The sequence below is a fragment of the Diceros bicornis genome, chromosome 2, assembly GCF_020826845.1.
Source record: "Diceros bicornis minor isolate mBicDic1 chromosome 2, mDicBic1.mat.cur, whole genome shotgun sequence".
In the NCBI taxonomy this organism is placed as follows: domain Eukaryota; kingdom Metazoa; phylum Chordata; class Mammalia; order Perissodactyla; family Rhinocerotidae; genus Diceros; species Diceros bicornis.
The window spans coordinates 12,222,844-12,249,573 of NC_080741.1; the positions used below are offsets into that span (position 1 = coordinate 12,222,844).

Genomic DNA, 26,730 nt, shown 5'->3' on the forward strand with positions numbered 1-26,730 from the left:
GAACACCACAGGCAAAACAAACAAAAAGTGATAAGAGGGTATCATGTACTCAGGGACTGGTGGCAGGAGAGGGCGTGCACTGCCCTGTCCCGTGTCCTCAGCAGTGCTGGCACATGGCAGGCCTTGGCACCTAACTGTTGAATGAGACAGGCTAGGAAAAGAAGGGCCAGACCAGATCATAAAGGCTCTAAAGGACTCCCCACAGTAAATTTTATACTGCAGGTAAGAGGGAACCACTGAAAGGCAGAATCTGATTTGAACTGAAAAAAAAATCACTCGGGCTGCAGAGTGCTGAAAGGATCAGAGGGAGGGAAGCTGGCTGTAGGAGAGCAGCTAGTTAGGCCATCCCAGTGGTCCAGGTGGGAAGCAGCCTATCCACCCAGACAGAGTGAGAGCCTTGGGGGAGTAGATGGCCCCACCCCAGCTAAGAAAGTGGGATGGGGGGATGGTATCTGAGCTCACAATTTATTTTAATTCCCTCGACCAATATTTACTGAAGAACTGCTAAGGACAAGGCATCAGGCTAAATGTTATAGGAGGACAAGTGTCCACTCGTCCTCTGAACAGATGCTCACTGAATACCTACTATATGCTTTGGGACAGTAGTTCCCAAACCTGCCTATGCATCAAAATCACCCGGGAAGCTTTAAAACAGTACAGATTTACAGATTCCCCCTCCCCTGCTCCCACAGAGATTCTGGTTCAGAACAGCTGGGGCGAGACCCTGGAATCCATGTTTTTTTTTGGTGAGGAAGACTGCCCTGAGCTAACATCTGTTGCCAATCCTCCTCTTTTTGCTTGAGGAAGAGTGTCACTGAGGTAACATCTGTGCCAGTCTTCCTCTACTTTATATATGGGATGCCGCCACAGCATGGCTTGATGAACAGTGCGTAGGTCCGAGCCCGGGATCAGAACTTGTGAACCCCAGGTCGCCGAAGCGGAGTATGCAAACTTAACCACTACACCACCGGGCCAGCCCCTCCATATGTATTTTTGTACTTATACTTATTTAGTGAATAAGGAATATACTCATAGGATACTAAATTCAAAAGACGCAACAAGTAAATATTGAAAAGTCTCCTTCCCACCTTGTCTCAAAGGCTCTTCAGGTAGTTTTTATCAACCAGCCAGAACCAGGCCTGGCAGCTGATACTAAAACCCTGTGCCACAAGGGAAATGAAAATTCTGCTCCCAAAGGCTTGTAGTGTAGCAGGCGAAATAAGATGTGTTCATGAAATACTGTAAAACAAAGATACCCAATGACTGTGCGGGATCAGGCAGGCTGGAGAAGGTCATGGGAGTTCCGGGGAGAGTGGCTTGGGAACAGGAGTGAGGGAAGGCAGAGGGGGAGGCTCGGCAGAGCCCTGCAGGAGGAAGTGACATTCAGTGGACCTTGGTGGGTAGAATTCAGCTCTGCAGATAGGGACAGAGGGGAGAAAGGGAATTTCAGTCAGAAAGAGGCACCGAGTCAGAGTTTAATGCCCTCAGGAAGCTTATAATCTGAAGAGTCAACATAACAGTTTAAAACAAAGAATCCAAATCTGCAAATACAAATTGAAAAAGCAGTGAAAGTTGCTGAAGGTGCCCTTTAACGTCTTTAAGACTCTAGCACCCACCTTTCCAATCTTAACGGTGCCCCTTATCGAAACCACCTAGTTTTGTCAAAAATAGCCTCCAGACCATAGTTATCCGATGATCTCAGAAGGTGCCACCAGCTAGAAGCCATATTCTACACATTCAAAGTGCAACAAGGAAATGAGTTCAAAGTCTGTAGATCACAGGAGATCCACTGTAGGCCACGGGCAAATCTGGTCCCCACAGGTTTTGTTTGACCCACATGGTTTTTGGAACCATGTTTTTGAAAAACTGAGCTGATGTTGAAAAAGAGTAAGATTTAACATAAAAATCAACATACCTTTCCTTGAAAAATAGGAAGACTGGGCAACAATGGGGTGTGTTGCCTGCCTGGCAGGCACCTAGTAGCTGTGTCCTCGTCACGGGCACCTGCACGCACACACTGCCTGTCCAAGCACTTACCACCAAGTGGCTTCTCTCAGTAACATGACCAGCCTGGCCCCTTTAGCCAGTTCTATTTGTGTGACTGATAAAAACGTTAAGTGAAATAACATTTAGATCCACAGATCTTATCAGACATACTTTAGGGATATCCCCAAATTTAAATTAAGACTTATAAATGAGCTTGTGGGGGGGGGCAGCGGGGAGGGCAGTCATTCTCACCAAAAATAGTATTCTTTGACTTAAAAAAGTGAAAGTGACCTCCTCCACTATATTTCTTCATGGAGAGCAACTTACAACAGAAGTCTTAGGAGTTCCTGCCAATGGAAAGCCCACTGTAGACTTCAGAAAAAGAAATATAAAGTGGAAAGAAGATGAGATTTAATTTACATGTAACTTGCTAAAATGTTTTCTAGAAAGCAAGTTTCATGTAATAAATTTACTATTCTCAGTGGTATTACCAAGACAGAATAGATAATCATGAAAAAGGCTAACAAAAATGTTACAGACGCAAAAATTTTGGTGAGCCAATATTTTTAAAAAATAAACTAATTTGTAATTAGATAACTGTGTTCATCTGACTTATGTTACCATTTTCCTGAGTTTGTATTTTAGCCGTAATAGTCTTTAACATATATCTTCTAAATATATAAATACATTTATGTATATATCCACATGTATATACAAATAAATGTATGACTATATAAATATATGAATTATGCTATATGTTCATATATTTTATAAGCACATACAAGTAGGATGAACATATAATTCAGCATCCAAAACAGGACCCTTGAGAGAGAAAAGGGGGTACAACTAATAGCTGTGCCAGGGAGACAGGTATACATTGGGGCTGCACCCTGGGAAATGAGGTTGAATGGTCATCCCGTATTTATATGTATACATATGTAAACAAAATATAAACCTCTCTATAAATTAATTATAAAATTCTATATTATAGTTATAAGTACATACATGTATATTTAATAAAGTATACTTTATAAGTATGTAAAATGCTTTTAAGAATTTTAAAAATATATAATAAACATACTTTATAATTATACTTTTTATAAATGCCATTGGGAAATTCTAGTTAAATAGCATATTTAGAATCTTCTGCTGCTTTTGTCTCCTGCCATACTCCAACCTTATATAATAAATACATATACCTATACTGCAAAGATGGGCACGTAAATAATATACTTTTGGTGATTAAAATGACTTTTTTTCACCTGCTTTTAGAATTAACTAGCTTTAAAAAAATAAAATAAATCTATGCTCATGGTAAAACATTCCAACAGTACAGAAGTGCATTAAGGTACAAAGCAGAAGGCCCCTTCTCCATCCCAGCCTCCCCACCCCCACATCAATACACCCACAACACACACACTCCCTAGCCATGGGTGACTTTTTTCATAATTTGAAAGATTTCTATATTCCATTTGTATAAAGCTTTAGAAGAAAAATTGTATTTCCTTTCTCGAGGTTCTTCTGTCCTAGCCCCTAGCTCCTCTGCCTGGCAAGTCCTTACACCCACCCCTCTCAGGTGACATCCCATCTGGGCAGCCTCCTTCCTCTGGAATTTCTAGTTTTTAGGTCTTACCTTTATTGTAACATGTAGTAGTATGCATTTGTTCACATTTATCTTTCCCTCTTTGCTTCTTGAGCGCAGGGACAATCTCATTAATCTTTGTACCCTCTGCACCTGTATGGTACAATGCATGTTGACGATCCTGACAGTGAGCAGAGGGAAACTGGCTCTTCAGACCCTCAGCAGCAAATGGCTTAAATTATACATTGTGCTTAGAAAGTCTCCTGACTTAAAGCTTTAAAAATTAGACCTAGATGAACCCAAATTCTACTCTATGGAGATGAAAATTACTAGGAAAATAAAAATTGATTCCTGTCCATTTTTTTTTTCTAGTTTCCTTCTAATCTAGTGGTTCTCACAGTGTTTCATGGACCTCTGGGTCTCCCAAGACCCTTTCAGCAGGTTTGTGAGGTCAAAACTGTTTTTATAACAACACTAAGATGTCTTTTGCCTTTTTTTTTTTTTTTTTTAACTATGCTGACATGTGCAGTAATGGCAATGCTGGGTGAAACGGCTGGCCCCTCAGCAGGCATCAAGCCAGTAACACTCAGATGGAGGAGTAAAAATGATTAATTTTCTTAAATCTTGATCCTTGAATATATATCTTTTTACTATTCTGTGTGATAAAATGGGAGGTACACATACAACACTTCTGGTGCACATTGAAAAAACCATGACTGCCTTCAAGAAAAAGCACTTCGGTGGTTCTTCAAATTGTGAGCTGAACTAGCTGATTTTTTTCATGGAACATCATTTTTACTTGAAAGAATGACTGATAGACAAACTATGGTTATTCAGATGTGGGTATCTGGGCAAACATTTCCTTGAACTAAGTGAGCCTGTCATTTCAAGAAAATAGCCTTTTTCTTGCCAGTAATAATATTCGACTTTCAAGTGAAAATTAGAATTTTGGAAAACTTGTATCCACCACCATAGCTTGATACGTACATAATGATTTTTCTAACGAGGCTGGTGGTGATGTTAAGGAGTATGATTTTTGGATATTATGTAATGAATCTGGAAGATATGCATAGCTCAGTGAACCAATATTTTCCAAATGACCAATGCATATTATAAAAAATCATGCATGGGCTAAAAGGTGTAAGAGAGACTAGTGGATTTAAATGTAACAAGTACGGAAAGTTCGTTGATAGGGTTTCAGATTCCATGTTGCAGCTAATCTTTAAGAAACGACCACCTGTCAAGTTTTGGTGTAGCATCAAAGAACATCCACAATTAACTGAAAAAGCTATTTAAAAAATTTCTCCCTTTTCCAACTACCTATTTGTGTGAGGCTGGATTTTCTTTATCTACTTCAACTAAAACAACACATTGCAAGTGAATTCAGGAGCAGATATGAAAATCCAGCTGCCTTTCTGTTAAGCCAGACATTAAAGATATTTGCAAAAATGTAAAACAATACCACTCTTCTCACTATATTTTCTACTTAGAGAGTAGAAAATTTTTTTTAATAACATGTTATTTTTTAAATAACATGTTATTTTATCATGCAACTGGGTTTATCAGTCATTTTTCATGAGAATAGTTTTTTAAATTCTCATTTTTACTTTTGAATATGGTAAATATTGACAGATATAACTCATATAAACAAAAGCTCTTTGGGTCCTAAATGATTTACAAGAGTTTAACGGGGTCCTGGGACCAAAAAGTTTGAGAACTGCTGCTCTAACCTATAAGAAAATGTTCAAAATTGTTTTTAAAAAAATTATTTAAAAATTATTCCACTCAAAATAAATCATACATAGGCCTAAAAGAACTAAAGTTAGAGTGAATGCAAGTGTTAAGTGTGTAAAATGCAAAGCAGAAATCTCCAGGAGACAGAAGGAGAGACCAAGAGATAGAGAAACACAGACACACACACCCACAGTCACAAAGACAGGTACTCTATAGCTGTCTTGAACTTTCCAAGCTTGCAGTGATTGCCATCTCGAGTCTGAGCATGGCTGAAAAACCAGGTGGACCCACAGTCCCTCCACGCCACACTCAGGTGAAAACTGTTCCCTGATTGGCAGGGCTGCTGTCTATAGTCTGTTGCACGTCTATCATTGCTTCCATCCTTGCCTTCCAAGTCTCAAAGGTTAGCTTGGTCACGGTGTTCTGTTTGCCCATATAATTCTACCCATGCATCTATTAAATTAGCCCCCTCTCTACTGTATCCTGGAAACTGCTTTTAGGCCCTGGTTCACTCATTCTGGGACTGAACTTGAAAAAAGGGAAATAATTCTTGGCAATGATCTGATCAACTAATTCCCAGTACTTCCAGCTTATTTAAATCTTCTCTCCCCCAATTAGTCAAGGCAACTTTACTGAAATACACATAAATCCAAAAACTTAAAATGATGGCTGCCATATAAACTCTAACTCTCACAAGGCAAAAAAATAATCTTGAAAAATCTCTTTAAGTTGTTAACCCACATATTTATTATGTAGAACTTTATAGGGCTTGTTAATAAAATTTGGTGTGCTTTTATTAATAAATCTTTAAGTACAGGTGAATCTTCAAGACATGACAGATAGAGAGTGAAGTAACCGTACCAGTTTACACTCTTTGTGAGAACTAGAAGTCACTCACTCAAGCCCACTCTCCAGGGCCAGAATGAACTCCATTTTTCTACGTCTGCTCAGGAAAAGGCCAAGAGCCCTCCAGCAGCACCTCGGAGGCTCGATTCCTAACACACACAATAACAAAACTGCGTCGACAGAGCAACCTTCTCCTCCCTCTACTGCAAGTCTTCTTCTATAAAAAGAAACTTAGAACCCAACTAAAAAAAGAACGCACTGTATTAGGAGACTGACCTGGAATCCTGCAAAAGTCAAACTCACAGTCCATTTTGGGCCAGTGGGGGGCCCATATCGAGGTGGAATCTACTGCACGGGGCTGCTCTTCCCTGTGGAAAGTGTTCTGACAAAGGAGCTGCTTCAGTGACTCGGCTCCACCATCCCACACACATCCCTGCAGTACATTTTCTCCTAGTTGTGTTGGGTGACTACGTCAGACCTCCTCACGTGACGGGGTGTTAGAAACACACGCATCAGATCTCGAAAACAGATTACAAAACAGAAGCCTTTTATAGAGTTCAGCTGTGTCTAGGAAAGGGCAAATCCTCTTGATTTGCCTTCTAAATGAAGCCCAAAAGGGGAAAGAAGAGCAGCCTTTATCAGACTTTAATGCATTTAAGCTATCAGATTCAAGAAGGTGTAGTGTGGCAAGGGAAGTTTTCTTTTTTAACTGAAATTTGGGCTGTGTGCAAGGCTAACATCAGGAAGCTGCTAGTGCATTCAGCAGAGAGTGAGGGTGGCCTGAACAACCTCATCTGAATATATTATTTTGGAACGGTAAACATTCGGTCCCTACATTTGTAGTTGCATGCATATAGATCGTGAGAATGAGTATTATCAGGTTCACGAATGAAGCAACGTGCTCAGTTAACGACTTCAGGCTGCTTGTTTGGGAAGATGAAAGGAGGAAAAAGTCCTTGGTTTCTTTCTTTCTTTTTGAAACAAAATAGTATTTCAGGGTAGCCCAGGTACTTTGGGTTCATCTCAAGATCAAGCTTGCCCAGACACCTGCTTGCTTAAGAAACCTGGCAAACAGGCTTAGAGCATTTCTCTCTGAAGCCCTCGAGTGCTGTGTCCATTTCTTGTCTCAACCGAATTCTACTGGCACTCAGAGTCTCTACTGAGTGTCATTTTTAATTTGAAAAGCATTTTTAATTTGAATGCTGTGGGGACCAAGTGATGAAAATGACCAGGACAGGATTCCTGTCCCCCGGAACTTCTCATTTGAGAGGCGAACTTATCATCAAGAGCTGATGTCAAAAGCCAACTACCATTTTCTTGTGAACCTAAAGGGCCAGCTGATTTCATGGCCCTGTTCCTCTCAGCTGATGGCTACCTCTCCGGGAGGGCGGAGGGAAGAACTGTTCTACATTTTGGCTTCTGAATAAGAATGAACCTAGCTAGTTGCAAGGATGGGCTATCCTACAATGGACAGAGCACCAACGGCTGCTTTGGTGTTAAACTACCTAAATCTCCCCATTGCACCCTCACTCTCCACCCCCAGCTCCCTCTGCAGCCCGGCTTTCTGGGGATGACTGCAAGACAATGAATCACAGTTTACACTGGTTCTTTCTGGATGGACCAGAAACTGGGGCAGAGAGGAGTGGACGAGATAACACACATGAAAACCACCACGCGCAGTGCTTGGCACACAGCAGGGGTTCAATGACTGTTGGCTGGAATCAGCTTGAGAAGCGACTGTGTCCTGCTCACCTGGTGGCCATGGAGGGACCTGCTTATGCAGTCCACTCTTCACGCAGCACACAGGATGATCTTTTAAAGACACAAATGAGATCAAGTCAAGGCCTGCTTAAAACCCTTCAGTGTCTTTCTCCTGGTGTTTGGATAAAATCCAGACCCTTCACTGTGATCTGAGAGGCCATGCACCATCCACGAGTCCTGTCCACTCTCCCCAGACTCACTGGCTCCTTTCTGCCCAGCCCTCTGTATTCACCACATGGGCCTCCCTTTGCTTACTCCACCTGCCAAGACTCTTCCAGCCCTGGGCCTTTAAACGCATTGGTTTCAGCACTGCCCCGGGCTGGTTCACTTTCATGCTTCAGGCCCAGCTCAAATGTCACTCAGAGGGACCACCGATCTCTCTATTTGCTCCCGCCTCTACCTGCCTTCATGTCGCCCGGTTTATTTCCTTCATACTCCTTACCTCAACCTGCAAGTATCCCAAGTATTTGCCTGCTTGTTCACTGTCCACTCTGCCCAACAGAATGTACGCTCCAGGGGGAAAGGAGCTTATGCAGCCTGTTCATGCAACAGCTCCGGGCCCCAGCACGTGGTGGGCACTCAGGAAACATTCGTTGAATGACTAAGTGAATCGACTATGCAGATAAAACATGAACGACGCTCACCTTGATTAAAAAGCGCTCAGCCCCTCTGCCCTGCAGTCCCCACCCTCGTGCCCTGCTCTGCTTTCTTCTTTCCCACAGCACTCAGAACATCCGCTATGCTACACAATTTCCTCCTCAATCTTCATTGTCCATCTGCCTGCTGGAATTTAAGGACCCCCAGAGTAGCAATCCTTGATCTTCTTCACTGATGTATTTTAAGCACCTGGAATAGTACCTGACACCTAGCAGGCCCTCAATATTTACATTTACTAAATGAACAATCCGTAAACAGATACGTTTATAAATCAGCATTAGATATGGATAGGCACCATAAATATTGCCAATTACAATTTTCATCTGTTTGAATTTCCCCAATCAATTTTAAATAAAATTGCTTTTATCTGATTTATTTCAGATTGTGAAGCACTTCACTTAATTCATTTACTCTCCTTCACAATCCTGCAAGGTGGGCACGTAAAAGAGAGACACCACTATATCCTTGCAGCGTTAAATGAATTAACAGGGTCAGTGCTCAATGTTTGGAAGCTGATATCATCATGCCCACGGCACAGCTGTGGAAACTGAGTCCAGAGAAGCGCCCTGCTCACCACAGAGCTGTGATGTCTGACGGCGGCCGGCGCATGCTCAGTCCCTTCCCTCAGCCGCCTCCCTGCGGCACACACAGCAGGAGGGGAGTCACAGCGCCTGCCCTGCTCTATCCAGCACAAATTGGTGCCGCACCCAGTCCACACTGCAGAAGCCCACAGCACAAACAGAGCCACGCTGAGACTCAAGAGCTAGGGCCATTGGGAGCAGCCAGCCTGGGTCACATGCCAAGAAGTCACCAAGAAATGCTGCCTGTAGTGAAGCAGAATGTGCCAGAGAGGTCCCCAAGAAGGGCAGCTAAGGATCGAAGTGAAGGCAAGCAGATACCTGACCAGGGGCCGCAGTTACCAGGGCAACCTGAGCACTGTTAGATGATGGGCTTGGGCCTGGTCCCCTTCACAGCTGGCCAGGTGTACGGTAGCATGGCACAGTGGGCATTTTCACGGTGCCACCTGAACCCATGGTCAGTCGGAGTGTCTGCCCCGCAGCCCAGAATTTGCTCAACACCCAATACCAAAGCCTTGAGACTACACCCACATGTTGCCAACTTAAAACTTTTAGTGTTAAAAAAATTGATTTTTAAAATTTTCCTGCCAATTCAGTCCAAGCAATCAGGAGATGAAGGCTGAGGATTTGCACAGCCAGGATTTGCTAATCTGAAGCGAATGCATCAGGAAGATGAGTTTTCATTTGTCTCCCCTCCCCCTGCACGAGTATTTAGGTTTATCCTCTCATTACAGGCCTGGGGATGGTGCAGTCTCAGGGATCAGGAGGCTCATACTGCAACAGTGGGTATGAAGCCTCGGGGGAGCGCTAGGGGAAGAGAATCTCCAGGGTGGGGCCAACTCTGGGTACGAGCCTTCTCAACAACAGAGAGAAGAGTCTCCCACCAATGCTGAGCTGAGACATGGTCAGCAAGGCTCGTTAAAACCCTAAGTCCGAATTCCAGTATCTTTACCAAGGCTTATAAAGTCCTCTGTGATTTGTCCTCATTTCCTGCCACTCTAACCCACACCAGCCTTCTTTCTGTTTCTTGACTATGCCTAGAATCTTCCCATCTCAGGGCCTTTGCACATGCTGCTTCTGCAGCCTAAAATGCCCTTCTAGCCCAGGCAGCAGCCTACCCTGATCTCCATCCAACAATCCCCTCCCCCTCAATTAGGTTCATCTGTTATGTATCCTCAGCATACTTTTCTTTCATAGTGCTTATTATGATTATAACTAAGTATTATCTGACAAATGTGTGCCTTTACCACAGAGTATAAATTCTGTGAGGGCTTAGCCTGTTTACCACAGTCTCCCTAGCTGCCAGCACTGCACTTAGCACAACATAACAGGTGCTAAAAAACCTTTATTAAATAAATGCAAAAACAAAAGCACCCGAACACTAAGCTTTCAAGAGCCCACCACACCTGGCACTGTTACCAAGCTTTCTGGATCCAGCATTAGGTCAATGCAAACTGCCCTGCTACTTGTCACCTCTGCTAAAAGAGGGAAATACATTTATTGAACATAAAAAAGTCAAGAAGGCTGTTCTGATACAGTAAAAGGAAGAAAAAAAAAACAAAAAAAACCCCAGCAAATCAACACCACTGGCCTAAAGCTGAGCTGGATAAGACAAGCCAGGGCCGTCCACTGCCCTCAAAGTTGATATTGCTCAGACAAGTTAAAACACAGGAACACAGCTTTGAAACACTGAAAGATCACTTACTCGAAAAATCACTTGGCTCTAAGGAAGGAAAACAGCAATATTTCAAGCTCTACTGCTATGCTTTGTTGTGTTAAAGACAACAGGCCTAGAATGGAGTTGCTTATGCTAAAGCCCCGCAGCACAAAACCGAAACTTAGTTCCAGCTTTGGCGTTCCCAGAAACCGAATCTTAAACCAGTCAATCAGGAAACAACTGATCACCACTAGGCAGGTAGACCCCTGCCCTCCCCTATAAGGAAAGGCACATTGCAATACCCAACCGGCCTTTTTGCCTGATATAACCTCCTTCTTCTGCTCCCCCGCCTCTAAAATCCCCTGCCTCGTACAGCTCTTTGGAGCTCCTTTCTATCTGCTCAACAGGATGCTGCCCGATTCACACACCACTGAATAAAGCCAATAAGATCTTTAAAACGGACCCAGTTGAATCTTCTTGTTTAGCAGTTTAAATCCCAGGCATCTGGCCTTTGTCTCCTGAGTGCTTGCACTGAACTGGCCACAAACTTTTAAAAATTAACTTTTTAAAAAAAATACTAAAAATTGAAAGCTGTGAACACGTGGGTGTAGCACAGGCCCTGGTGCTGGGTGTTTGTAAAGGGCTTCGTTTCTGCATGCTGTCTCCCTCAAGCTCTCAGAGGTCTCCACTCTCTGTAATCACTTTTCATTTCCTCCCGATGTCTGCTCCCTCACTCAGTCCCCTCTCAAGAGGAGCTAATCTGGAGAAGGTTCTGGGCTGAGAGAAGCACGGCCGGGCCTGTGGCCTTCTTCTGGGTCACAGAGCTGTGGACACTTGTGCTTCCTGGTGCACGGATATGTGACCCACTTCAGGAGCACACGCAGTCCTCTTCCCCCATCAGGCAGCCAACAGTAAGATGAAAAGTGCACTGTAATGTGTGTTCATAAGGGGGGTTCTCAGCAGAGCTGCACATCGGACTCACCTGTGCAACCTCAAAAAGAACATGAACCAGGGGACACCACTGACACTGAGTCAGTCTTGGGAACTGAGTCTGGGCAGGCATGCTTTTTGCATCCTGCTGAAAATTACTGAGTTCTGTAGTGCACACGAACTGACCCGTGACTTCTGACCACACTATGAAGAGCAGGTCACTGTGTCTCCTGCTTGTGTCCGAGCCCCTCTGGGCAGCCTTCCGGAGGGTTGCTTTAGGGTGACATTAACATCCCACCACAATTGCGTCAATGTCCCCAATGTGACTTATTCATTTGGCAGGAGGATGTTCACCTAAATATGCCAGCCACGTGCTGTGTCCCTAACACCGAACAAGCACGTCCGTGTGCCCAGCACCATTCTACACACTCCATATACACCCTCCTGATTAAGCCTCACAGCAACTTCATTTTGCAAATGAGAAAACTGAGACTCAGAGAGGCTCATTGAGCTAGGCTAACTCGACCCAAGTCATTTAGCCAGAGCATGGCAGAGCTGGGATTCAGACCCAGGGAGTATGACCCAAAACCACACCCACCATTTCAGGTTCAGGAGCACCAAGAAATAAAGAACTTAGCCTTTCCACATTTCTTGGTATGAAAGGCTCATATGCTCATGACCCCAACCTACCCACCAGTGTGTGTGGGTGCTTGGCAAACAGAGCCTGGACTTGAGCAGGTGGACAGGTCACGCCCTGTGGTATGCTGTGGGGGTAAGACAGGTCATGCCATGCTCTGCTTTGCCAGGTACATACCCTGGAGAAGGCTGCATCCCCCTGCCAGAAGGGGGCCATTTCTCTCATATGCACAAAGATGCCATATGGACCATCAGGTGGCCCTGGAGTGAACATTTAAGGGAAATTCAAAATTTTCCATAACATTCTACTTGTAATTATTTTTGTAAAAAAATGTAAACTTCAAAGTAATATACGGCACTCATAAATATTATCATTTTGATTTTGATCCACTTCCATTTCAAGGTAATATTTATCTAATGCCTACCACCCACCAGTTACTGAGTGTCACACAGGGGCTACCACAAGAAGGGGGCATAGTGGGGAGATTAAGCTGCTGAGCTAGGAGAGCTGCGAGACCCCAAAGCACTGTATTCGTCCATTGACGAAACAGGGCTCTAACTAAGGGTAACTTAGGATAAGGCAGACCACGTCCAGTCTGGCCCAGTGGCTAAGAGCCTGAACTTTGGTGTCAGTGGACCTAGCTCTGTCACATTCTGGCTGTGACCTTGGGCAAGTTGCTTAAACTCTTTGCACCTCAGCTTCTTCATAAGCAAAACGGAGTTAATACTAGAATCTACCAGGGTTAACCTGAGGATTAAATGATAACACCTATAAAGTGCCTGGTATAGTTGTCTGGCACAAAACCAAGCTTAATAAACATTAGCTATTATTAGTATTACTATTACCAATTAATTATTATTAGTCACAACTGTCAGTAGGAGCAAGTATTACCAAGCCTTGGCCCCAGGCCCCAAATACAGGGAATGTGAATTCCTCTGTGGCAGAGACAAATGTTTCAAGGTTTCACCGTGTGCCCAGGGCTCACAGCGCGTACACCCCACAGGCCTCATTAACTAACCCTTCTCCCCTAAGGCAGACAGTAGCTACATCTGAGCCTCCGCTCACATGTGGGCATTTAGTTATAAGTATCATCTAAATGATTTTCTTTTCTTTCTTTAGTTGCACCTTCTTTTGTTAGCATTTCTTCTAGGCACACGGAAAAAGGCACTAAGAATTTAAATAGAAATCATTCAAGTTGGCTATTTATGCGCAATTCTGGTAAAAAGCTTCATAGGAAGGAGACCAAAATAATGTTTAAGACAAATACTTAAACAAACCACTTACACATTTCCATTATGTGTACTTGCGCCCCAAGTCAGAAGGTCACTCATATTTGGCTATATAAAACACAGTGAGGGTACTGTCCATTTACTGGGTTACGCGCCTGTTTCTGACAGTGACATTCTGTGACCTTCATAAGAAAGCCTCCCCTGTGCCCTGCTTCATAACCTCTCCGATCTGTTCACACACTCCTGGCCGCCCAGATTTGCTCCTTCCCCTCACATCAAGGGGAACTCTGGAGGAAATGCTTGGGACCTCCTCTCTCTTACTTTAAACCAGGAACCTAATAACATGTCAGTGTGGCTATGATTTATTTTAGAGAATACTTTGATGTTTTGGTTTTTTGATTTTAGAATTTTTTTTATTTTATGTCTCAGTTTAATGAATTCATTAGGTTGTGGTTTGTTCAGTAAAAAATAAATATTAAAAATTTGGGTTCAGTTTGGGGTTTAGCACGTTTATGTGTTTATTTTGGATTTTGGTTCAAGCTTCCATTGAAGTCTTCGGTTAACATTTTTGACAACTGTCAGATGTGGTCAATAGTTCCAAGCTTTCCTTGTCCTGTTCTGCTGGGCCATCCTCTCTCCTCCTGTATAGTTACCTTTATCCTCAGAGGGGATAGGCCTTCGCTTACACGCCCCGGGGTTCAAATTCCAGTGCTGCTACTCACTAGCTGTATGAACTTGGACAAGTTAGTTAACATCTCTAGATCTTTCTTTTTTAATCTATAAAATGGATATAACAGTGCAACTTAGTTCTTAATAGGATTAGATGAGACAATGCAGATAAAATGTAGTGTCTCATTCTACTGCTCTTTTTCACTCTAATTTTCCAAGAAAATTCCAGAAAACAAAATAATACCTACAACTCTTTTCTTTAGCCCATCTCATTATGATAATAGCAACCAATTTAATGCTCGTTGGTTGAAAGGGTGTTGGAAGCAGGGGTCATGTTGTGAGTGGGGATTTCCCTGAAGCTGAAGTGGGGAGATGAGTGGACTGGAGAGTCTCAGGCTTTCAGGGCTTCCAGGGAGCCTGGGCAAGATGAGCTCTGACAGCTGGACAGTTGGGAGCCAGGCTGAACCCACAGGAAGGTAAGTACACTAAAAAATACTCAGGGAAGGTAAGTGCAAAAGCAAATATTAGCAAAATAAGGGACTGTGGTAATACAGTAAGAATTCATATAGTAGGGGCTTGGAAGAATATGTTAATATAGGTATGGTAATATGATTGAAAGAACAAACATTTACTTTTAAAGAACAGGTACATGCATCAAAATGTAATATGATAAAGCCAATAACTGTGTATTAACAGACACAAAATTAGGGACTCTATTGTTTTGGGGAGCCCTGTATGCCCATTAAAGATATGGCCCCCCGCAGCCCTACTGTGAAGAATGAACGAGAAGAGGCTGGGGTTCTGAACAACCAGAGAGAGCGTCTAACCCTCGAGTGGCTTCTCTAGGTCCACAGGTTGCTCTTTCCAGGCTGGGTAAACTGAGCACTGAGCAAGACTGCCCTCTGACTGTCATCTTAGCCCCAGATTAGATTATTACCCAGTTTCTTCACACACACAAACAGAAAAAACATCGAGGTGGCCAGCCTCCCCAGTGTTAGGTGACAGGGTAGGAGAAGGCAGAGCATTTACAACCCGAGTGCTCTGTTCCCTTCACACTTCATTCCTTTTCATCCTTACCTCGCTGGGAAGGGGGCCTTTGAGCACAATAAGGCAAGTTATGCTCTGAGTGGCAATCAATACCAGCAATAAGGAGAGGAGGCAGGGCAGCGGGGTGTCCTGGACCAGGAGAGGTGGGCCTGATGCAGGATACAGGGCGAGGGCGGCCAGAGGGGAGGAGACTGGGGATCCCTCCCTAGAAGACAGAACCTGGGTGCTTCACCACCACCCCTGGGAAGGGCTGGCTCTTACTGTGTCACTGAGCTGCTCACTCCGCTCTTCTGCTCTTCCAGGTGTCACAGGCTTCATAAGAGGGCTGGAGTCACAAAGGGAAATTCCCCAAGGCAATTCCTAGCTCTGGGAGTAGGGAGCCCCTCTTAAAAACGTGACCCCTTAGACAGAGCCTTTCTCTGGCAGCAGCTTTTTCAGGGATGTGTTTTGATTTTACACTTGATGACCACAACCCATTCCCAGCCCACGGTGCCATGTCCACAAGATGGTGCTGAGTCCACACACAGAAACGCTCTTGACTAGTTGGGAATCCAGTCTCCCAAACCTTTCTCAAAACGGGCAGATGAGGAAGTGTCGCTCCACAATAAACAGACACTGGGTGTTTTACATAACAAAAAGCAAAGAGAGCATTACTCTCACTCATTGTTAATTTGCCAAAAACGGATTCAAGAGATTCTTCAAATCGGGTGGGGACCATTCCACCCAGTGCGGGAATTTCCTCTGTAGAGGCGCAGTCGAGGGCCCCCAACTGTAACCCTGCCTCATGACGGGCCTTTGAAGGTTTACTCTGCATATGCCTTTCCTGGGCTCAATCTCTCCAATTCCTCAGCTATTTCCCTGCAAAGAGAGTTTTATACACAAAAGGAACTTTATTTAGTCCAACTCTCTCATTTTAGATATGAGAAAATTGAGGCACAGAGAAGTCAAATGACTCGCCTAAGATCCCATGGTGTGACCAAAAGCGGTTGCTGGACCTCCGGTTCCACACACCTTACAATATACCATTCTCCTCAAAGGGCAGATGCTGGGACCTGCTTACTAACAGCATGACCTTAGAGAGTACTTGAGCTCCCTCAGCCTCAGTCTCCTCATCTGTTAAATGGAGCAAATAACACCCAGCCCAGGATGTGCTGGGAGGACTAAGGGAGAGCATATGAGCACTCAGCAAGTGCACAGCAAATAGTAAGTGCCTGGGAACTGATTTTGTTTATAATGCACAGACATTTTTTGGCACGGAGTTCTCCTTTCTTCCCTTGTTTTCTTCTCCCTCCCTGGCTTCCAAACTTCCAGGGCTGAATTTTTTAACCGAAACTCAAAATTTCACTTATTTATTTTGGTTAAATTTAATCGTGTCATTTGGTCCATGACCTCCAGTCTGTTGAAATATTTTAGACTGTCAATTCTACCTTAAAATATATCTACTGATTTTTTAAACATATTACACTGATTCCTGCTCCAGAACCTTTCAGGTAAGTTTAGGATGGGGTCTGTTTTTTATGTTCACCTCCAGAGAGTGGCAGAATGTGACCATTCTTCTCACCCACTTGGATCATATTTTGAGATCAGGACTGTTATACCAAGGATGACTTTGAAAATATTTTTCAATCTATTAGAATAAAAAAGACAAAGCCTTGTATCATCTCTAAAGAGGAAGGAGGCTGCATCCACACTATCAGGAAGTGCCCCTGTGAGAAGCAGCTGTGGCCGTGTGAAGACATTAACACATTTGGAATCAGAGCACTGAAACCTCAGGGTAAATGAACTCTTGCATTGAGATCCAGAAAACTTCAGCGCTGCTGGGAATGAAAGAGCCTAAGAGTAAAAGAACAAGATGTCAAGCTCCCTGGAGCTGATCTGTGGTCCCTGGGCTGGTCCTTGGTGACAGGTGACCCAACACAAAACCCTGACCAGTTATATTCTCTCAGCTCCATTGTTTCAATAAGTACAGCAAGACTCTAATTTTCTAACCATTCTTCTCATTCCCTCATCCTCCCTAACTAGCTGATGCCATTTGCTTTTCTGAGGCTCATATCCCAGCATCCTCGTACCCTGCCCTATCAGGGAATTCAGACAGCCTGCAATTGTTTCAGCGCCCATACCCCCTTACCCAGGAGAACACTACCTTCTCCTTCAGGACTCTTCCCAAAGGCCAACTTTCTGGGCCCAAACACAGAACAAAGACAAGAACACCCGGCCTATTCCTGTTTAGCCTGGTACCATTTACAAGTCATTTTCATACACGCCATCTCATTTTCTTTCTCACAACACCCCTGCGGGCTGTGAAATAATATTTCCACTTCAAAGATGGAGGCACTGAGGCTCAGAAAAATTAAGCCAAAATCCCAACACCACATAGCCTGTAATTGGTAAGGTTGGGTTTTTAACTCCGATCTTGTGACTTTGGATTTAAAACTCCTTCCAGCATACTTAAAAGGAAGACTATGTGCATGTGATTCCCAATGTTAGTAAATATAAAACACCATCTCATCTTTCAATTGATATGTTTTATGGTTGTTTGCTTTATACCAAATTCAGTATCAAATGTGTATTTGCCATTCAAAAACTACATATCATTAGCTATTTTTACCAACAAAACCAATTTTTCTTGATCAGCCTACACACCATTAACACACTGCTGACCAGGTGATCATCTAGGCATTTTACTTAGTATTCTCTGCCATCTTCTATTACCTGATCGCACAGCATTCTGTTTAATTCATTCTGTAAAATGGGAACGAGACCTGAGATGATTACTGTGACAGTTAAATGAGGCAATGACCACAGAGACCTCAGCTGGTGAGTGTTCAATTAATGTATTACATACCACTTACTACTAAAATCTCAATACATTCATTAAAACGGAGTTGAGTTTCGTTTTCTTAACAAGTGTCTGATGAGATGTAAGGCAGAATGGGTCTAATAATTCAGAGAAGCAGAAAAACTATTTCACCCCCTTGGCCTTCTTTAATCCTTTATTTCTTCCCTCATTCAGCAACCTCCTGGAGCCCACAGTCCAATGGAGGAGACAGACATGCAGACCAACAGCTCCTCCGTGATGACCGAAGGGCTCTAAGGAGTGTGCCCAGGGCTCTGGGGGAGGCAGCCTTAAACGAGTTTGGAGAAGGAGGCAGAGGAGGAGAGGTAGAGCTGAATCTGGGAAGACGGAGACCATTTCTTTGGAATCTAAGAGGGGAAAAAGGCATTCTATTCTAGGCAGAGGGCTAAGCAAAGGCAAGGAGGCGTGAAATAGAATGACACATTTGGGGATCAGCAAAGAGGTGGGGGGTGCTGCACAGGGCGTGGGCAGGGCCTGATGGGAGAGGGAGAGACTGGCAGGGACCCAGTCATGAAGAGTTTCAAATGTCACAATGAGTTTGGACTTTATCCTTTAGTCAAAACCTTAACTGCATACTGGAATCATCTATGGGAACTTGAAAAAACACCAACACTCAGGCTTCAACTCGAGATTCTGATTTATTTGGTCTTGGGTGGATGCTGGGTATTGGGAATTTTTAAAAAGCTCTCCACGTAATTCTAATGTGCAGCCTGGACAATCGTGAGTCATTTAAAAGGTTTTATGCAGAAATCATTTGACAAATTTGCAGACAGGTCAGGCTGAGAGCAGTTTAAGCAGGAATCATTTGACAGTTTGCAGACAGGTCATTCTGGGAACAGTTAGGTGAGAAGGATGTCTGGTAGGGGTCTGGAAAGAAGGTAAGGAGACACGTGGGGATGAAAGGAGTAGAAAGATTTGAAAGCTATTTGGATGCACAAATAAACTAACAGGAAATTAGAGGAGAGAGAGGGGGAAGAAAGAAGTTTGACACACCAGTTCCATTGCCCAGATATGCCATAAACAGGTGAGAACCAGATCAAAGAGCTGGTTTTGGAGGAGGACAATGAAGTCTGTGCCCCCTCTGAGGAGCATGTGGAAAATGCAGGTGGCGTTCTCAGTCAACAGGCATCCAAAATGGACTTTGCCGCTGAAAGGAAGCTGTGGTGAAGATTCAGATGTGCAGTGCGCTGATACATAGGAGGTGACTGCAAACATGAGCGTGGATATTGCCCAAGGAAAGCAAACTGGATGAAAACAAATAAGGCCAAAGAAGGAGAGTGAGGAGTACCAATACTGAGGGGGGAGGAGTCTGAGGAGTACCAATACTGAGGGGGAAGGAGCCTGAGGAGTACCAATACTGAGGGGGAAGGAGCCTGAGGAGTACCAATACTGAGAAGGGAAGGAGCCTGAAGAGTACCAATACTAAGAAGGGAAGGAGCCTGAGGAGTCCAATACGGAGGGGGGAAGGAGCCTGAGGAGTACCAATACTGAGAGGGAAGGAGCCTGAGGAGTCCAATACGGAGGGGGGAAGGAGCCTGAGGAGTACCAATACCGAGGGAGAAGGAGCCTGAGGAGTACCAATACTTAAGGGGAAGGAGCCTGAGGAGTACCAATACTGAGGGGGAAAGGAGCCTGAGGAGTACCAATACTGAGGGGGGAGGAGCCTAAGGAGTACCAATAGTGAGGGGGAAGGAGCCTGAGGAGTACCAATACTTACGCAGAAGGAGCCTAAGGAGTACCAATACTTAAGGGGAAGGAGCCTGAGGAGTACCAATACTGAGGGGGAAGAAGCCTGAGGAGTACCAATACTTAAGGGGAAGGAGCCTAAGGAGTACCAATACTGAGGGGGAAGGAGCCTGAGGAGTCCAATACTGAGGGGGCAAGGAGCCTGAGGAGTACCAATATTGAGAGGGAAGGAGCCTGAGGAGTCCAATACTGAGGGGGCAAGGAGCCTGAGGATTCCAATACTGAGGGAGGAAGGAGCCTGAGAAGTACCAATACTGAGAGGGAAGGAGCCTGAGGAGTCCAATACTGAGGGGGCAAGGAGCCTGAGGAGTCCAATACTGAGGGAGGAAGGAGCCTGAGAAGTACCAATACTGAGAGGGAAGGAGCCTGAGGAGTCCAATACTGAGGGAGGAAGGAGCCTGAGAAGTATCAATACTGAGGAGGTAATGGGATGTGTCAGAATCACCTGGAGGCCCTTCTTAAACATTTAGTTCCTTGGTGCTACCCCAGACTGACTGACTTAGAATACTAGGGGTAAGGTCCCAGGAACAGATTTTTAACAAGTTCCAGGCGATTCTGAATCAAGGCTAGGTTGGACACTGTGTCAGTTTCCTAACGCTGCAGAACACATTACAGGTTTCCCCCGCTATCTGAAAGTTCGCTTTACGCCACTTTGCTTTTACAAAAGACCTACATTAGTACTGGTTCTCACTATCCAAAAGAAATCCAAAGAGGATTTTCACTTTTACAAAAAAAGGGGAAAAGCGAAAATAGGGTTCAGCATTTGTTTTGCAGCGAGCCATTAGAGAGGCTAAGCAGTCAAGCACAGTGCTATATTTCAAGCCCGCCACATCAGCCACAGTAGACGATGACCTCGACCTCCAACATCGAGGCAGGCAGACATAGAAGGTGTAGACGTTAGTGACTTGCCTACCCTGATGGATTCAGACAACAATGAGATGTTCATAGATGACCCTCTTCCTCTCTCTCCTCCACCCCAGTCTGCTGTACCTTCCAACACCCCCAAATCCCACAACTCAGCCTGACACCCCATCATCAGCACCACCACCTCTTGGCCTTCCTGTGTGCTGTCTTCCCGATTCAGGTAAGTGATGCTACACTGTGCACACATTACTTCTACTCTATATGGGCTGTGTATTTATCATATCATTCCTGCTTTTGCTATATGATAGGGTTATTTTAGGTTTTATGTGTTATTTGGTATGATTTGGTAGGTTATTTGGGTCTGGGAATGCTCACAAATTTTTCCCATATAAATTAATGGTAATTGCTTCGTTTTATGCCATTTCTGCTTATGAAAGGTTTCACAAGCACACTCTACTTTTGGATAGTGGGGGGAACCTATACCACAAACTTGGTGACTTAAAACAACAGAAATGTATTCTCTCACAATTCTGGAGGCCAGAAGTCCAAAATCAAGGTGTTGGCAGGGCTGTGCTCACTCTGAAGGCTCTAGGGGGAGAATCCTTCCTTGCCTCTTCCAGCTTCTGGTGGTTCCAGGCGTTCCTTGGCTTGTGGCTGCATAACTCCAATCTCTGCCTTCATCTTCACATGGCCTTCCCATCTTTGTATGTTTCTCCTCTGTGTCTCCTAAAAGGACACCTGTCATTGGATTTAGGGCCCACCTGATAATCCAGGATGAACTCATCTCAAGATCCTTAAAAAACTTACATCTGCAAAGACCTTTTTTCCAAATAAGGTCACATTCACAGCTTTGGGGATGTGGACATATCTTTTGGGGGGGCCACCATTCAACCCACTACATAGCACATGGCAATAACTCATCTGGATGAATAGGAGAGGGGACTGGGAACTCCAAGCTAAGTTCCCTGACAGTGGCAGGAAGAGGAGGAAGAAAAGAGGGAGAGAGAGGGCCAGCCCCGGTGGCCTAGTGGTTAAGTTCGGTGTTCTCTGCTTTGGCGGCCCAGGTTTGGTTCCTGGGTATGGACCTACACCACTCATCTGTCAGTGGCCGTGCTGTGGTGGCAGCTCACATACAAAAAGAGGAAGATTGGCAACAGTTGTTAGCTCAGGGAAACTCTTCCCTGGCGGGGGGGCGGAGAAGAAAAGGAGGGAGAGAACAGTTTCAGTGATGACTAAGATCCACAGCTACACTTCCCAGTCTTGCGCTGCCAAGGAACCCAGGCCACCAAGTGTCCAGGGCACAAGGCCATCTGAAAGTACTATACAGAATGGAAAAAGTCACCACAACCAATTAACAAAATACTAGGCCATGGTACTCGCAAAATACAGGTGAGAGGTTCGAAGAGCTGAAAACACTTTTAATTAATTCACTCTCTACATTAAATTAATTTGATATGAAGCTAGGATTTCATCTCTAAGATATGGTGGCCATTTTCTCCTCACCACCCTAGGAGCTTCCAGCCCAGACAACAAGTCACCATGGCAGCATGGGATTGGTTATTTCTGTCTTTCGAAATGTTTCCTTAGGAGCAGGCAGTACTCTTGGTCACCAACAGTAAAGAAGGTTCAGCCACACTCCCTTCTCATCGCCCACCAGGGTCCCCAAATCTTCACTGAGAGTGGATCACTCCTCATTTTTACATTGATACATGTTCCACCATTAAAGTCCTACATTGTAATTATTTGTGCCGGTTCCCTGACACCCAAAGTTTTCTGTCCTCTAACATAGGAATTTCCCTTCTTGGCAACATGGTTTGCATGGCCAGAAGGTCAGTGGGGGGTGGGGAGGGTGGAAAGGAACGAGGCGCTGTGTTGAGGTTAAAGTCACAGCCAGGGAACAATAGCCTTCAGAATCAGATTCTTAGTGTGGTCAAAACCACTCCATTGGGGCCAGCCCGGTGGCGTAGTGGTTAAGTTCACGTGTTCCGCTTTGGCAGCCCAGGGTCCGCTGGTTTGGATCCTGGGCACAGACCTACTCACCACTCATCAAGCCATGCTGAGGTGGCGTTCCACATAGAAGACCTAGAAGGACCTACAGCTAGGATATACAACTATGTACTGGGGCTTTGGGGAGAAAAAAGAAAAAGAGGAAGATTGGCAAAAGATATTAGCTCAGGGCCCATCTTCCTCAAATAAATAAATAAATAAAAAACCACCCCTTTGTACATCCCTACAGTATAACGTAGAGGCACACCCCCCAACCCCTAAGACTGTCCCAAAGCCAATCTGCAAGGACCAGTCTCTCTGCAAATCTGTCTCTGCGCTTTGCCTCAGCATCTACAGCAGTGCTCCCTAAACACTAACGTGCAAGAGTCAGCTGGGGGGCTTCATCAGCGCGTTTTCTGACCTGTACAGTGGGTCATGTATGTGTGGTCCATCTTCATTTATGCCAAGGTGGAGAATGGCTGAGGCACACAACTGAGTTTAAGGTCTAAAGAAACCAAGTTTCCTTACCTGCTGGTGAAATGATAACAGTTGTAACGGTGATGATGATGTTGCCAATGACAACAAAAGCTAATATTTACTGAGCACCTTCTACATGCCAGGCCCTGTGTTAAGTGCTTTACAGACATTATGACTCATTTAGCACCAAAAGAGATGAGGAAAATGGGAGTGGTTAAAAGATGTCTAGAAAAAAGGGAAGGTATTATAAATTCCAGGATGTGCAGAAGGTCAATCAAGTGTCAACAGAGAGAGAGAGGACAATTCTCACATTGTCCCAGTCTAAGACTAGTTAGGAAGTTGCTAACTGCTTGGTATTTCAGAAAGCATCCTTGGGCCGAGCAGGTCAATAACACAGACCAGGTATATCAAGATATGCCTGCTGTCCTTTGCTGTCATTCCATGGTGTGATGCGATCCAGGTTAGCCAAAGGAGGCTGGCTCCATTTGGCTGCCTTGGGAGTGACATGCCCGGATAAGGAGGGGCTTCCTTTCGTAGGTTCTTCCTGTTCCATCCTGAGATGGGCACACCGAGCAGTGGGCAGCTTAATTAAGGCGGCTCTGTCTGATGCCTCTCCAGATGTCCTCACAAGTACATGCTGTGTTCTGGGACTGACTCGACTGACAAATCACTTTGCCTGAATGAGATGGACATAGCTTATATCCAAAGTGGCTCCTTTATTTTCTGTGACATGGAGAAGGTTCAATGCCATGACTTTTCCTTGGGTTGGGTCTTGAAGAGCTGCAAGCCCAATGCTCTGCAGGAAAAGACTGGGCGGGCTGCCACTGAGGAAACCTAGACTGGGGGATTGAGTCAGACGGTGTAGCTCTATAAGTGGCATGCAAAGTAGTGGTCCATAGGCTGAATTCAGCCTGCAGACCTGTTTCATTTGACCTTACAGTATTTTAAAAAATTTTAATGCCCTCCAGTGTTCCACACTCTATTTTCTTATACCCAGCCCACAATGGACGTTCACATTACCTTTCTGCCTCTGTATGTATCTGAATTTTAGACCCTAATCTATAATAGCATAAGTATAAGTCATCTAAAAGTTTTATTCTGCCTGTAACATTTCAATTTCTGTAGAATGATTCATTGTCCTCCTAAAATTTAAATGGTGAGCTATCAGTATTCAGGCTTTCAAAACTACCAAAGTATTCCATCTTCACCAAGGATAGGTGATGAGAAGCCTTAACATGGAATATATTTGGGTCACATAATATTTCTTCAGGATCCCTCCAGTTTGTTCATTCCCATGTGGAAAATTTCTTAATATATAAATCCTAGGGGGCATTTATCAAATTCTTCACTTTGCCTCAAAAATCACCTTAATAATAGGGTCTGCTCAAGTTTTAAGAAGGAGGTGATATTCAACTCCTAGTCAGCACTCCACAAAATCCAGATTCATACTCTCAGAGGCTCCCACCTCTCCCTTTTAAAAGAGAGTTCCACATTCATCATCAGCAGGTGATGTAATGAGGGAAGCCATAATTGCTGAGAATGCATAGGCCTTTACCAGTAGCTCCTGACTGGGTCAGAGTATTTTGCATTGATATCACGCTCCATCATTGCATCACACAAATAATAATTCCAAAAATTAGATCACAGAAATGGAGCCTGGACTACCTGGGAGTCAGGGCTTCAAACAACGGGGTCAACACAATAAAGCATATCCACCAAGATCACAAGTGTCCTCCAGGAATCGTCAAGAACTACTCAATGGAACAATGGTGGTCAACCCAAGACCATGCTCGAGAGAAAATTCTGCTCTAGAGACTTGAGGTGAGATGAGGGGCCAGAGCTGATCCTTTTGGTCTGGAGAGCAGTCTAAATGTCTCTTGTGCTGGTGGGGACCTCATGGAGGAAAGCTGCTGATGCTCTTGCCTTGTTCGGCCGCACCTCCTCCCCACTGTCAGCAGACAGCCCATATTCCCAGTGGTTTCCCACCTGGTTCCAGACACAAAATGCCAACATACAGAGATCATTTTTACGGACCTGGGCTCTCAGATATTTATTTGAGTCCACGTACATACTTTCCTTGCACACATATTCCCTTCTCCCCTGTTTTCCATAATTCCTCCTGCCATGTTTTCCATCATTTCTCTTCCACCTCCCATTTTTCCAGTTTGAAGCCACTGCTGGCAACGCTGCAATCTCTGGAGGGAGGCCAGGCATGGCAGCACAGATCTCTGAGCAGCACAGCATTGTGAAATGACCAGCTCTTCCTAGGGTTCAGGAGATGCAGGTGACTGGCAGAGCTGTCAAGCAAGCCCACTGGTAGGTCTGACCTAGAATTAGAGGCACAAGAGCTTTTCTACTATGGAAATGCTACAAAAACTCTTGCCAGTCACGCAAGTGAACGCACAATAGTTGAGACAAAAGAAATCGACTGGGGAAAATTGTTGGGCAGGGGGCAGGAAGAATGTTAAAGGAACTCAGTTCCTGTTAGCTTCTGCCAATTTCACCCCCCAAAAAATTTTAATTAAAACTGAATGAAGGTTTCTGGCAGTAGTCAGGTATCCAAATAGTTCCCCTGCTCACCTGTTTTCAAGTGAAATTATCTGGGGGCACGGAAAACAGGGAGCGATTACATCAATAAATAAGTTGTCTACATTAAAAAAAGTAAAATTCCCAAAACAAACCCAAACCCACTGCAAATAAAAACCCACAATAGGCTGTTTAGAAAAATTATGCTTTAAATATACTGATCTAAAAAAATCTAAAGAACAGGCTGTTCTGTAGAACAGCTCGAGTTTCTACTTGTGCTTTCATTTTAGCAAACAAACGCTCACAGACTCCACAGTGGGAGGGGTTCACACAGGGATCCAAGCTCGCAGAAAATGGCCACCGGGGTTTAGAAACCTGAACACAACAAACAAGACACTCAAGGCACCTTCTGGGAATACAGGGCACTTACCTTTCACAAGAGTAATTGTCTAGAGACAGATATAACCCTTTTTTCCGATCAGTAACATAAATCATGGCCTCCAAAGTATTTGTTTGCTGAACGCCACAATGACTAATCACCCGACTTTTATATCTTCCCTGAGCAAAGGGACCCCGGGGGGGGGAAATAGGTCATTTTTAACGTAAGGAAGCTGCTACGATTAGAGGCAAGACTCCCATTTAAACTTCATAAAAGAAGAAAAAAAGACCTCAAAAAGTTATTTCCTAAAACAGAGAAAAGCGCAAATCATCTTATCAGAAACTCATATCATTAAATAGAAAAGAAAGTCTTAAAATAGATCCTTCAAACGTGGCAAAAAGCTCCTGAGTGATATCCTGAAATGTCAAAAACAAAAAGTAAGAATATTAAATACACAACAGAACAGGGTAAGAAATTCACTTTGTAATGTATATTCATTTAGGAAAGAATGTTTTCCCAGGTAATTTACGGCGCTTCTGTGCAAAAAGTCAACTTACAGTGTACAGCGGCTAAAGAAACTCC

General features: G+C 44.2%; 1 protein-coding gene across 8 annotated transcripts in view; it reads right to left on the reverse strand.

Annotated features, from left to right (window-relative positions):
* The window catches only part of ZBTB38 (zinc finger and BTB domain containing 38), a 75,977-nt gene that overhangs the window by 9,210 nt on the left and 40,037 nt on the right, over window positions 1-26,730 (reverse strand). For 2 of the 8 annotated variants that reach the window (XR_009221763.1, XR_009221764.1), the window contains one exon: window positions 24,633-25,570. The exons of 4 other annotated variants lie outside the window; for them this stretch is intronic. The gene's annotated coding sequence lies outside the window, so the exon portion shown is untranslated. Of the gene's footprint in view, window positions 1-8,351; window positions 8,464-21,306; window positions 21,338-24,632; window positions 25,571-26,730 lie in introns of those variants that run through there. 2 more of the 8 variants (XM_058551931.1, XM_058551923.1) reach the window with 2 other exon arrangements.